Source organism: Ipomoea triloba, chromosome 4 (genome assembly GCF_003576645.1).
Source record: "Ipomoea triloba cultivar NCNSP0323 chromosome 4, ASM357664v1".
Lineage (NCBI taxonomy): Eukaryota > Viridiplantae > Streptophyta > Magnoliopsida > Solanales > Convolvulaceae > Ipomoea > Ipomoea triloba.
The window spans coordinates 22,772,017-22,787,822 of record NC_044919.1 but is presented as its reverse complement, the minus strand read 5'-3'; positions in this window follow the sequence as shown (position 1 = coordinate 22,787,822).

Sequence of the window (15,806 nt, the reverse complement as noted above, 5' to 3'; positions counted from 1 at the left end):
TATTATAGTTTCAGTACAGAATGTTCAATGTGTCCCCTCTATTACAACAGGGTCTACTATTTATACTATATTCAACGGCTCTTCTGTTGAGTGTAACGGACTCTAATGCTAAGTAATAATGGTGGGAGTCGTTGGCGTATTGGTGGGGAGCCGTTGGAGTAATTCCCCTCTTGAATGTGTTGGAGACCGTTTCACTTCCATGCGTCCGACTGCTTACTTGTGGTTTCGGGTCAGGTATTTGCCCAATTACCCTATCAGTTAAAATAAAAGAAATCAAATATTTTCGCTGTAAATATCGCTCTGACCGAATCCTTACTCTCGTTTTTTAAGAAAGGGTATTGATTTGTGACAAAAATTTTCAAAACCCTATTGAGTCTATTCCCCCTCTCCCCCCCCCCTCCACCCCCCCACCCCCACCCAAACAAAACCATCATATTGAATAAACTACTATGTTGCTTTATATTTTTCATGTAAAAATACTTTTCAGTTATGTATAGAGTTCAATTTATATCTAGACAGTTGTACAGGAATATTGTTTGATATTATTTGACAAATATTTGTTACAATTGATTTTCTTTTCAATTGAATGTGTATATAGAGTTTGTTTGTGGTTGCAATGCAAATTTAAATATAGAGATTTATAAGAAAAAAAAAACATAATTTAATGAGGATTATAAAAATAAAAAGTAAAATACAATGAAAATTTTAAATGGCAATTCAAAAATGTCATTACAATTAGATAAGAAATCATTTAAAAATTAAAGCATAATTTAGCGGAAAACCGCCGCTAAAATTTAATTTAAAATTTTAAAAAAAAAATTAGCGGCGGTTATGTAAGTTTCGCTAAACTCTAAACAAAATAATTAATTATTAGAGGCGATTACAAAACCGCCGCTAAATGCATTAAAAATCGCCGCGAAATAAGTTTTCCATTAATTTCCGCGATTGTTGAAAACTATCGCTAATTTCATCGTGACACACTATTTAGTCACGGTTAAATAACCGTCGGGAAACAAAATAGTGGCAGTTTGAAACTAACGCTAAACATCATATAAACCGCCACTAAATGCCTTATTTGGTGTAGTGACTTTATAAAAATGAACAAACAATTTAAAATCAAATAAGCTTACAAACAATCTTATTTGTATCATAATAAATAATAAATAAATTATTAATAAACATTTATAGAAAAAACTTACAAACAAGGCAGAGCTAGATCTTGATTATTGGGGGCAAGAAATCAGAACATTTCAAAATGCAAAAAATAAAAATATTCATAACAAAATATGAAATATAATTAATTGGATGAAATGGTTTGAATAGAAAATACATTATAAATCACACATCTTCTCTATTGATATTATATATATAAATACTTTTTCATTTAGTTATATCAATTTTATGTTTTTCTAGATTAATTTGAATACGATGATGCTGTTAGACATGTATGCCCTAGGAGCCAACATTTATTGTTTTGGGCATTAATTTCTTATTAAATAAATATAATAAATAATTGTTTTATTTATTTTATTAAGGCTTAGTTAATATTTGATATTATTCCATACAATCTTCTTAATTCTTCATTCTTAAGTGTTAAGAATATGAGTGGCGACGAATTAATAAATGAAGTATTGTAAAATGTTCCTAGTCATAGGAATTCTAATTGGGCATTAGAATTTCGATAAGACTATCACATTGTCCTTCTTATGGTGAGTCTCATGCCATTTTGTATGAGATATAGAGAGTGGACATGTGGATGATTGTTAGAGAACAAGTCATTGAACATTGACTGACTACAACGTACCGCATGGTGTTTACCTACGTGTCATCAGTATGTTGTATGTTACAAGTATGCAATAATCCTTTGACTTGAGACGACATGGTTGTCTCGTACATATGGTGGACTAGTTTTTGCCAGTATGGTCTTTTGTTCCTTATGGGACTATAAGTATACTTGGTGGTCTAGTTCAGTATTGTACGGAGACATGTATGCGTTCAATAGAGGATCCACCGCCTTGAGGTAACAAGGATGTTCCAGTCTATTCAATAATCATACAACGAGAATCTCTGGCCAGAGTACAATGAAGTTGGACTTCAGGTTAAGAATATTGAATAGACATATTGACCGGGTTTATGGGTTTGACCAAGTTTGACCATGACCTTTATCTGGTTCGGAACAAGTGTTGTGTGGAAGGAATGTTGCATGATATTTGTAACGGAAAGGTTCATTATAATATATTAAAATATATTCATTGTCAACTAGGTAGTCATGATATACTGCTAGGTGTCACTCATGACTTACGAGTTATTTAATAATGAGTTATTAAATATTATTCGTTGCTAGTTTGACTATGAACCTAGAAAGTCACACCATAATGGTTCGTGGTAATGCTGAGAACTTTAAAAGAAATCGATAAAGAGTTATCGATATTGAATTAATACATTAATAACTGATTAATGAACTAATTCAATACTAGGTAGATTTGGGCTTTTAAAAGGCTAGCACCTTTGGGCCCAAACCAGGCTATATATATATAAGCCTTGCCCTATTTCTTAACTAAGAGAAGTGATAGAGAGATTATTCAGAAAAGAGTTTTCACGTGAAAATCTCTAGAAGTTCTCACGTGCCTGGCCGGTGGACAGACTAGAGGTCGGACGTTTGGACGATTTTGATTCTGCCAAAGCACGCTTCAAGGGTAAAACTTTCTAACTCCCTTTTTACATAGAATCATAGAAAAAGTATTTGATGCTTCCACTACGCATGTATGTTTTTCTAACAGATGCACAATAGAAACTTCTAGACTAAAATGACTAGATGATTCATAAAAAAAAAATCTTTTAAAATATTTTTCACAATTGAGTCACAAAATTTATTTCATTTAAATTAATTAATCAAGTTAAATGATTTGATACATAACTCATTACAAAAGATTACAAAATAACATGTTATAAATATAAGTATTAAATTATTCAAATAGAAATAAATTTAAAATTTTGATATAAATCATAGATCAATCTACATTATAAATCTCAATATAGTTATAAAATGGGAAAAAAAAGGTTAAAAAGTTAAAAATAAAAAATACAATTAGAAACAAAATTTAATATATGTGTATGTGTAAGGTGTTGACCTCTAAAACAAAAATGATATAATTTACCAACTAGGCTAGTTATTTATTAGTAACATATATATATTTTACTAACTTATAAATGAGAGTTAATTTTAATTTTGGTCCTAGATTTATATATGACATTTTATTTTTATTTTTTTTTCAAAACATCTCATGTTTGTCCTAGTATTATTGTGTCATGATTATTTTTTGTCGTCAACAAACATGTTTAAATGGCATTAAAATGAAGGCATCTCAGTCTATTATGTTATAAATGTTAAGCCATTTTTTATCCTAAATTTATGTGTCATTCTACTGTTACAGAGGCTCAAGTTGCGGAGGCGTCGCTGCAAATGCACGAATTGCAATTGAAGAAGACATGGGACTCTAGTCGTGAATTAGAGATTTTTTTTAAAATAAAAATATAAATATTGCAGGTCAACCCAATATATGTATAAAAATATCAAAATGTTATTGTATTTAACGTCATTTGAATAAGTTTGTTGACAAAGAAAAAAATGGTCATGCCATGTTAATACTAGGACCAATAAGGGATGTTCTAAAAAAAGACTAAAAATGGAATGTCACCTATAAATGTATGACCAAAAATAACAATTTTGTGATACAAATATGGTCCCTTCCCAATTTGGATCAGGTCAAGTAGATTTGGATTTTCTTAAGTGCGACGATGAAATCGATATATTATAAGTTTAAAATAAATAATGAGTGAATGAGAAATTGAGTCTCAAAATACTACATTTGAATTGGAAAAATAGAGATGAGAATGCTTGAAAGAAACATTTGCCCCACATGAAAAATGAAAAGTAAGTTTACACTAGTTCAAATACAAATTTTTTTTCATGGGAACTTGAATTATATTACATTTAAAACGTTATCTCGTGCCAGAATGAAATTGAAAAAAACAACAATGTAAGTCATTTTATTTTGAGTATTTGTAGAATTATTCTTTCTACAATCTTAAGATTTATTCATTTAAATAAGGGAAAATGGCACTTTTTCCCCCTATGTTATGTGCTTATAGCACTTTTTCCCCCTCTGTTATTAAAGTGGCAATTTTTCCCCCTCAGTTATTTTAAAAGTGGTAGTTTTCTCCCCTATAATGTTAAATTGACATTTTTGCCCTTAAAAATAACTATTACATTTATTTTTATTCTCCAACCAATTATTACTAATATGTATGGAAGATCACAGTTCGATACGAACCTAATCGAACACTGTAGCAATTGAACTTAAATAGAATAGACGATTATGGTTACGATTCAGAACCGAAAAAATAAAATAAAATAATTGTTGAATTTAGACTATTTTTAAATAAGAAATAAAATTATAATAATAAATAAATAAATAAGTTTTGATTGGCGGTTAAAAATCGAAATTGGAACCGAACCGTACCGATTTATCAAAATAAGTGTTTGATCATTTTCACTATATATGAATGTGGTTAAGTTCCGGTTCACGGTTCAATAATTATTTAATTTTATTTTTTCGGTTCTGAATCGTAACCAGAACCTCCATACTATTTCGGTATGATTGCTACAGTGTTTGGTTAGGTTCGAACCGAATCGTGATCATCCATACATATATCAGTAATAATTTGTTGGAGAAGAATAATAAATGAAATAATTATTTTTAAGGGTAACAATGTCAATTTAACATTTCAGGGGTAAAAACTGCCACTTTAATAACACAGGGGGAAAAAGTGCTATATGCACATAACATAGGGGGAAAAGTGTCATTTTCCCTTTAAATAATTCTATATTACTTCCTGTATTATCATCATTATAAGGCTAACCTTAACCCAGCAATTTTCTCTCACTTTCTAAAATGGGAATAAGGGTCAAATAAGCCACTGAATTACACACGAAACTGCAATTAGGCCATCGAACTCAAAAACAATGCAATTGGGTCCCTGAACTACACAAATTCATGCAAATTACCCCAAAGTGACTTGTTGACTTGATCTTCTGGTTACCAACTTTAAAAATAATATTTTAAAAATAATTTTAAATTAATTAATTAATTAAAATTAAAAAAATAAAACAGGAACAAGTCAATTGGGTCCTTTTTTTAAATTTTAAATTTTAAATTTAATTTTAATTAATTATTTTATTTAAAATTATTTTAAAATATTCTTTTTAAAGTTGGCAACCGAAAGATCAAGTCGAACAAGTCACTTTGGATCAATTTGCATGGATTTTTGTAGTTCAGGGACCCAATTGCATTGTTTTTGAGTTCAATGGCCTAATTGCAGTTTCGTGTGTAGTTCGGTGGCCTATTTGACCCTTATTCCTTCTAAAATGGATCATACTTCCACATCATCAGATTTACAATTTCGTCACTATTTCTTTTACATCCCTGCAATACTCTCTCCCTTTCAAAAACAGTATCACTTTTAATAAAATAAATAAATAAATAAATAAATAAATAAATATATATATATATATATATATATATATATATATATATATATATATAAACTAATAAGAAAATTAAAAAAAGTACAGCAAAGCTGTAAGCTATCATTTGGCAACTTTCTTGTACTTTGCAATGTCGTTCGCAAGCTTTCTAAAATAGAAAACTTGTAAGACGTTTAGACAATAAAAATAAATTAAAAAAATATTATTTTACACGAAAGCATTGCCACATAGATTAAAAACAGAGGGATTGACAGGGTTGAGGATAGCCTAATAGACCAAAGATGACATAATTAACACAATAATTGATGAAACTTATGGGAGGGAATTACGAATGGAAAATATTTGGTAGATTTTCATTTTATACTCTCAATTTGTACTCCATGTAAATACTTTTCTGTGGACCCACATGATGAAAATAACTCATCTCTATTTGACATTTCAAGAAATAAAAGTAAAGGAGTAAAATTTGAGAGTATGTATACTAGAGTTTTCAAAAAAAAAAAAAAGTATGTATACTAGAAGTCAAGTACGAATTGAAACATTAGAAAGGACAGTAAAAAAGTTGCTTGGGAGAAAATAACCTATAACAGAGTCTGACCAACATCCGGCACGCATTTACATGTAAAAGTTCATAGGGCAATTTGGGACACCACGTACACAGTGATGGTGTAAATGTAAACGGGGGTACGGATTTACACTACGTGTGTTTGATTGAGTATGATGTAGTGTATGGAGTGTGTATGCTTGGGGAGGAAAGCTATGATTTCCTCACTGGAGAAGATGAGCCAAGAACAAGAGAGAGAGAGTGAGAGTTGAGTGATGAATGGAATCAGGATCCCAAGAGGCAAGGGATGAGAGGGTGCGCCCTTTACAACAGGGGTCAGGTCATTTATATAGGAATAGGACCTGACCCTTCAGGAATATAATATTCCCCAAAGGTCACTTGCCCCTTAATAATTTCTAAGGACACTCGACCTTTTAGGGGTACAATAATACACGGACTATACACATTGTATTTCTACAGTAGTCCCTGGGGGTATTTACCCATCACACAGAAATACATTTGGCAGCTTGTAAATACCTTTTAAGTTTTAATTTAAGTCTCATGTTTTTTTTTTTTTGTGAGAAAGTCTCATGTTTTATATTATTTCCTACTCCATCTTAATATCCGCAAATTATACCATGAATCAAGGTCTACCTTATATTGTATTGTAGATCTTAGTCTAAAAATAACCTTTAAATTTGTATAGAGTAAATTGTCATTTTAGTCCACTGACTATAGAGGTCATGTTAATTGCAATTCATGACTTTCAAAACTGTTAATTTGATACCTTAACTATATAATTTTTATCAATTTTGATCATCCCGTCTAAATTACTTGCTAAATTTGGCCAGAAAATTGTAATAGTTAAAATAATAACGGTATTTTAGTCATTTTACATTTTTTTCTCTTCTCCGACAAATCCATCATTTCTTCCCCGAGTTACCATGTTTCCGGCCAAATCTTTTCTTTTCTTTCCTCTGTTTCCGACCAATTCTTGAGTATTAAACAGGCTATTTCGTCTCTACCTTCCTAGTAAATGGGTTGCTGAAAATCTGTGAATTTTTGAAGGTGAGAGGTTGAAGATGTTGTTGAAGCAATAATCAAGTAGGAATTTGAGGGCGAAAGGGTTGAAGTTGAAGCATGGATTTGAGATCTTCTTGCCCTCTGCATATGGCTGCTTTATCAGGTGAACAAATCTTACAGTAAGAAGGGTGCAATTGAGGGACGTGGCAGTGAGGTATCACCGTATCAGGGCAGGGAGGAGAAAGCAGGCTTCAGTCCGTACGCTAATTGCTTCTAGTGTTTATCGATTTTCTTTCTTCTCTCTTCTTGAAGTTCCCGATGGCAGCTTCAAGAATGGTGAAGAAAGAAAATGGTTCCCGACCGTAGCTTCAAAAACGGAGAAGAAGAAAGATGTTTAAAATGACTAAAACACCCTCAATATTTGGCCTATTAATATTTTTCGGTGAAATTTAACCGGTAATTTGGTCAGGGTGATCAAAATTGATAAGAATTGAATAGTTAAGGTACGAAATTAACAGTTTTGAAAGTCGTGGATTGCGTAACAGGACCCCTATAGTCAGTAGACCAAAATGACAATTTGCTCTTTTGTATATGTAATGAACACATTTTGTACTTGTAGTTGATGATTGTTGTACTTGTAGCTATCATATTATGTGTCAGCAATTATCAAGTTATTTGTTTATATGTACAGAAACTGGTAACTGTATGTATAGAATGTGTTAATTAAATGTATATAATTTTTGTATTATAGTTCACAATGCAATATGAACCATGGTGCATAGTATAACAATTGGTTACGATGTCATCCATAGGTGTCATCCTTTAATTGATTTAGATAACAAATAGACCATTATTTTTATTTAGCCAATAAAATCTGCTCATATAGCGATAGTTATACTTTAAGAAAGTACATATATCATTTTTTATTTTTTAAATATAATTTATTTGATATGTGTGTGTATAGAGTAGAGTTTAGATGCACCCGCGCCTTAACGTGCAGCTAGTGTGACCTCACCACTAGGTATACATATATGAACCACCCAATGTTAAAAAATGCACAACATAAATATGCACTATTAGGTACGCATCACCAAAAAACACGCCACTAGGTATGCAAATATACACCACAAGCATTCGAAAATGCACAATAAAGAATAGGGGAGTTATGGTGCATTGTTTTGGGTGTGTTGTGTGTTTGGTTGTGTTTTTGTGCATTTTCCTATTACTAGTGGTGTATTTTGTTAACGCTAGTGGTGTAAATCGCACCGACAGCATGGAAAGGCGCAACCGCATTTAAACAGATTTATATATATATATAGATCATATGAAAATTAAAAACACTTCCTTATGTGAGAACATACGAACAAACACGACTACACAATTTACACATAGGCATGCATTCAAATGAAAAACCAATCTTCCCGTGCTAACGGCTAACCTGCCAACTTCTAAATGAATGCACCCTAATTACTACATGAATGCACTCTAAATACTTTATGAATGCACAACAAGAAGTTTCAGTAGTTGAGAAATTAGACTAAATTTTATGCATTCATGTAGTGCAGTAGTTAAAAAATTATAGGCAAAAGGGTCAAATAAGCCCATGTACTATCATTGATTGTTCATCTAGCACCATGAACTAAAATATGGTCCATCTAAGTCATTATACTCCTAATTATTTTTCATCTAGCATTTTTAGCCTATTTCTAACAAGTAACCCATCTAATTTGATGACATGGAAAAATAAAATTATAAAAAATGATATGTTATTTATATGGATGTTTTGGATGATTTCTACCATATTTCATTAATGAAAAAAAATAATTTCTTGCAATGAAATATGGTAGAAATCAAAATTGTTATATAAATTTTTAACTACATGAGTGTATGTATAGCGGGGTATTCACCATCGTTCGGCAATGAGATTTCATGAAAATCGATATATGAAAATTAAATTATTTTTATAATAACTTAAGATATATTGTATTGGGTAAATTTTATTTTATTTTAAAAATAAATTAATATTTTTGGATTTTTGGATAATTGAATAACTTAAGATATTGTATTTTTTGGATGATTTATTGGAAAGAAATAGGGTAGAAATCAAAGTTCCTATATAAAGTTTCAACTACAGTGTACTGTGTATGTATAGTGGAGTGTACTGTGTATGTATAGTTGCTATATTAGATGTGTTACTTGTTAGAAATGGGTTAAAAATGCTAGATAAAAAATAATTAGGAGTATAATGACTTAGAAGGACCATATTTTAGTTCATGATGCTGAATGAAAAATCAATGTTTGTACATGAGTCTATTTGACCCTTTTGTCAAAATTAGACTAGTTATTATACATTCATGTAGTGCTTAAGATGCATTACTTCAGTGCAAACTTTATAAACACAATGGTGAACGCGTGCACCCTACGCTCCTTAACCACCAGAAGACAGCAGTGCAAACTGCATAGGCCACTTCCCAAGAATTACTACGGTGTACGTATTGTTTTCTTGCAATGATGAACAAAATTTATTGATACCAATTGGCATTTGGCAATTATGAATAATTGGACAGACCCATCAACTGTTGAAGACTTCCAAAGATATTTAACTTGTTTGGTAAAATAGTTAATTTATCAATCATTTTAATTTATTTGATCGTTATTAGTTATTTGACTTAGTTAAAAAATTAATATCAGTATTTGGTTAATTAATTTTTTGTAACTCCAAAATGCTATAAAATTCAAAAAGTTACACAAAACAACTTTTTCAATTAGTTTTTTGAGAAAAGAAATTATATCAAATAGATATCAGCTAATAGTTAATTTACCAAATATTTTTGTTATATCTTATAACTCAATCAGCTAACAGCTATTCAATCATTTACCTATCAGGGCCATTATTTACCTTCTAATAAAACCATAGCTGTGATGAAAGTTAAATAAATTTATACTAACAGAAATTATAGAAAAAAAAAAAAATATATATATATATATATATATATATATATATATATATATATATATATATATATATATATATATAGTACAAGAAGATGAACTAACTAGAGTTGATAATTTATGAACACAAAATTTTTCTTCTTAAGATCGATGAGAGTAGTAATATGTTAGGTAGAGCGGGTAAAGGGGTCATGTCTAGTACCTGATGGTTGGGGTATTGTTGGACGGAGGCCGGTAAAGCTTTTAAAGGCCAAGTTCAGTACACAGTCTATCTCGAAATAATGTGATAACGGTCTATAAATAAGGAGATAAAGTTGTGCTACCAATTATAACTTTTGACGTGAGTGGTAATTACTTAATTCTAAGATAATATTAACATGAATGAGGTGTTGATGACTTGGTGCACATTTTGAACAGAGAGTTAAAGATGTAATGAAAATTTTCATGAGAAATAATTAATAACACAACAAATGTTGAGTTTGACTCCGCTTGTTTGTTTGTTTGTATACGAGAATTGCATTTATAACTTAGCACGCTAATGCAAAGCCATTTGGAGGATTTCCAGGTTAGCTTAAAAAAATGGCACTTTTTCCCCCTATGTTATATGCTTATAGCACTTTTCCCCTCTTTGTTATTAAAGTGGCAGTTTTCCCCCCTCAGTTATTTTAAAAGTGGTAGTTTTCTCCCTTGTAATGTTAAATTGACATTTTTGTCCTTAAAATAACTATTTCATTTATTTTTATTCTCCAATCAATTGTTACTAATATGTATGGAAGATCACGGTTCGATACGAACCTAATCGAACACTGTAGCAATTGAACTTAAATAGTATAGACGGTTACGGTTACGATTCAGAACCGAAAAAATAAAATAAAATAATTGTTAAATTTAGACTATTTTTAAATAAGAAATAAAATTATAAAAATAAATACGTAGTAAATAAATACATAAGTTTTCATTGGCGGTTTAAAATCAAAATTGGAACTGAACCGTACCGATTTATCAAAATAAGTGTTTGATTATTTTCACTATATATGACTGTGGTTAAGTTCCGGTTCACGGTTCAACAATTATTTAATTTTAAATTTTTCGGTTCTGAATCGTAACCAGAACCGTCCATACTATTTCGATATGATTGCTACAGTGGTTGGTTAGGTTCGAACCGAATCGTGATCATCCATACATATAAATAATAATTTGTTGGAGAAAAAAATAAATGAAATAATTATTTTTAAAGGTAACAATGACAATTTAACATTTCAGGGGGGAAAAGTGCTATATGCACATAACATAGGGGGAAAAAGTGTCATTTTCCCTTGTTAAATTTAAGGAAAAAAGTATTTAGATAGTGGATGGTTTGTAATGTCAAAATACTCTAAACTATTATGTTTATTCAGTACATATCATCACTGATTGTAAATTTTTCTTATCACCCTAATAAAGTAAAGAGGAGTATAAAAAGATTACTTGCTACCTAAAGAAATATTTGTTTACGTTCTTACTAAGGGTGTGTTTGATAACCTGTAAAATGATTTCTGTAAAATGTTTTTCGAGTTTTCGGTGTTTTGCAACGCCCGAAAAATGCGGTCAACGGAATTTTTTTTCCGTAAGTCATTTTTCGGAATTGCCAAAATGACCGTTCTGCATGTTCTCGACCAAAACTAACCCATATCCTATATAACCCATGACCGAAAATAGACCAAGAGGTGGGAAAACGCTGAAAACCAACGGAAACATGTTGTTTTACGTTTTTTTTAAAAAAATTTTTTTTTGAATTTTTAATTCTATTTTTTAATAAATAATATTATTATAATTTTTTATACTTTAAATAAAATAATTACAATGTTTAATTATACAATTCTATCCATTTTCCAGAATATATTACTAATGGCCATTATTTTGAGACTTTTCATTTGCCACTTTCCAACTCCCTCATTATGTTGAGAAATGAAGAGTTGTACTATTGTATATATATACATGTTGATGGATGAATAAAATGTGGCTTTTGAGCTTTTGTGATCTTGTGTTCTTGTTCTTCTTCTTCTCCTTTGCCTTATCTACACTAAATTATCATATATATAATCCTAAGCAATTACCGGGCAATCACCATGCGAGAACTGAGCTAATTGAGAAACCAAATTACAACACGTTATCAGCACGAGTCTCTATCGTGATTTTCGGTGAACGGTATGCTTGCTATCTTGTCTTGTGCATTTTATTATGAAATCCATGACTTTGTTTGTGCATATTGCCTTCCAATATGAATTGGAACCCCCCAATCCTTGTGTCTGCGAAATGAGTACTCTCCCTTTTGATTTTATTATCTGTATATGTGTGCTTCTAATAATTAGTGTGATAATACTCCATGTTTGTTAACTACTTGTGAGTATATGAACCCCTCATCAAGCTATGGTTAAAGTTTTGGGGTAAATACATGGGTTTGTAAATATAAATTCTCTTGTTTTATCCTCCTGAATCATGGATATGAATTAAGCTCTACATGAACCATGATGCTTGAAAATGGTAAATACATGTGGTTATATACCAAATTGTATGTATATGTATCCATGTATGTTCTATGACTTTGGATATCGAATGCATAATAAATTCTTATTATGTTTGTATCGGATTGCTATATTTGCATCAGAATACTAAGATACATATACACATATTTTTGTAAAAGCCATTGTTTGAACATGTATTCAAAATAGTAGTTTTTCTCATTGTTGTCACACATTGCTTCGTAGAGTTACATGAAAATGATGATCTTGTAGATCATGTCCTCCATTGCCAAATGTGGTTTTATTAAACTCTCTTTTGGTAGAAGCAATTATTAAACTTGGGCTCTAGATATTGAATACATTTGGCATCTAAGGAATTGAGACAAGCTTTTGTTGCTAAGTCACAGAGCATTGATACCCAGAAGGTAAAAGCTCTCATTTTCATACGTCACCACTTGAACCGTGACCTTAAAAATGAGTATTTGATTGGAAGTCCCTGAAGGACCATTTCGACCAATAGTCATCAATTGTCCTTCCTTAGGCACAATTTGACTAGGTTTTAATCTCGAGTTTTAAGATTATAAGTCAGTAATTGACTATAATTTAGCTCTGCATAAAATATTCTCGCAATTAAAACTCTGCAAACAGGAAGTTTCAGATAAATACTTATTTGAAAATACTATGTATACTTTTCATGCGAGTAACTGTTAGGAACATACTGTAATAGGTTTTGATGATACCAAATGTAATGTTCAATCCCCTAAGTCTCGATAGATAGGAAATATATGTAAGTTCGACAAGCAAACTAAGAGCGAAAATACAACCGGGTAATTGAGCTCCACTCGAAAATTATTTAAGCTTAAGGTGAACTTGTTTGAACATCTTAGAAGTTTCGTGTTGTAAGCTTATAGATAGATCAGAAGAAGGCACGAGACATCACTGGAGGAATAAGGGTCTGCGAGACATCAACTAAGTCTCGAGACAAAAGCAGAGTTCAAGAGATGGAATCTCTCGAAACATTAATCCAGTTCGAGACATGAGATCGAGACATCAAGTAGTCGAGACATCAATTTTAGGTCTCGATAGACTAGCACTTCTCCAATGAACTGAACGGCTGTTAACACGCATAGATAAAGTAATCTAAGTTTGGAGAAAAAGAATATCATGGAGATAAAATATTAAGGAGGTGCTGACAGAGTATTATGGGAAAATAGAACAGCCGGAAGTGGATGCCACGTCAGAACTCCACAACCAACGGATAGAAGATGCACCAATCAGAGGTCGGTCTTATTCCCTAAAACGAGGATCAATGGGAATATAAAAAGAGTAACTTTTACCAAAAGAAGTAAGTGAAGTATGGACTCAAGATAGTGGAATATGGGATATTCATTACAAGACAAAAGGTTCAAGTTACAAGACCACCACTCCATGAAACATGCTAAATATATGCAAGTCCCATGATCGGCATGGGAGACAGATTTCAAACGGAATAATTTTCCCTCTAACGGAATTATTTCTCAACTCTCATATATAAGGACGTGAAGACACAAATTCAGAGATGTTCGAAAAAANCCCCCCCCCCTCTAGACTTGTACCCCATCCACTTGGGACTAACAATTGGTATCAGAGCAAGCTCTCTGATCAATATAAACCTTTGTTTATATTGCCTAGAGATCCTTCTTTGAAAAATCTTTTAAAAAGTTTTCAAAGCACGAGATAATTTTCAATATGGACAGCATGTTGTCGAGACATCTCCTTTTTTATCTTAGCAGGTTCGATGACTGGAAGACACGCATGCTTGTGTACTTATCAGCCCTCCATGATGAGATGGCCAAGGTTATATCAACTGGACCAGTCAAGATCTTAATGGTCAACACTTCTGCAGAGCAAACCAAAGACACACCAAAGTACGTACCAAAACCTAAGGAAAAATGGACGAGTGATGATAGGAAGAGAAACAACCTTGACAACATTGCCAAGGATATCCTCTTCAGAGCTATAGACGAAACCATCTTCCCAAGAGTCAGAAAGTGCACCACGGCAAAAGAGGTATGGGATACTTTGATGTTGATTGGTGAAGGTGATGAACAGGAAAAGGAGAACAAGCTCACTGTGGCAATGAAGAAGTTCGAGGACTTCAAGATGAAGCCAGGAGAGAGCATCGACAGCATGGAATCTCGGTTCATGAAGTTGTCAACCGAGATTAGTGATCTCAAGAAGGAGATCCCACAAAAGGAGCTAAACCTGAAGGTCTTACGAGGCCTTACCAAGGAGTGGGAGATGAAGGTGATCATAATGCGCGATCACAGGGATCTGAAGAACACCACAACCGACCAAATGCGCGATCACAGGGATCTGAAGAACACCACAACCGACCAACTGCGCGATCACAGGGATCTGAAGAACACCACAACCGACCAACTATTTAGAGACAGGGATCTGAAGAACACCACAACCGACCAACTATTTAGAGATCTCAAAGCCTTCGAATTTGAGATGTTTCCGAAAGATGAGGACGTGAAAGCCTTCGAATTTGAGATGTTTCCGAAAGATGAGGACGTGGTGGACAGATGGAATGTGGCACTGGTTGCTGATCAACCATCCACCTCCTCAAGGTTAGATCCTAATCCCACAAATCTCTTATCTGACAACAATTTGCTCTTTTTATGAGAAAATTCAGGAAGTTCATGAAGAAGACACCGGAGAGCAATACAATTTCACCTTCCTCCGCAAGAAGAAAAAATGAAAGATATCCATCCAGAAGGACGGAGGAAGAAAACCAAGGTCTATGCTATAACTGCAGGAGACCGGGGCATTTCAAGGCCCAATGTCCTTACCCACCGGTAAGCAAATATCAAGGCCAAGAAGGCAAGGATTCCAGGAGGAAAGAGGAATCCAGAGAGAAGCCAACACAAGGAGGCTTCAAAAGTTCATCAAAGACGCATTCGCGCAGGAAGGCGCTTGTGGCTGAGGAACTTGAGAAGGCTATCGAGGAGTCCGAGACATCAAGCTCCAGCGAGAGCAGCAGCAGCTCAGAGGATGAGAGGGGGCTCATTTGTTTATACACTACAGAAGAGGATGATCAATGCTTAATGACTATTAACAATGAGGTAACCTCTACTTCTACATCTCGCTGCTCTATCTCTACTTCCCAATGTTCTTCTTTTAGAAGCGATGAGGATCCCTTCGAGACCATGGAATTACTCAGGAGGGACCTCAACATCGCTAATAGCACTCA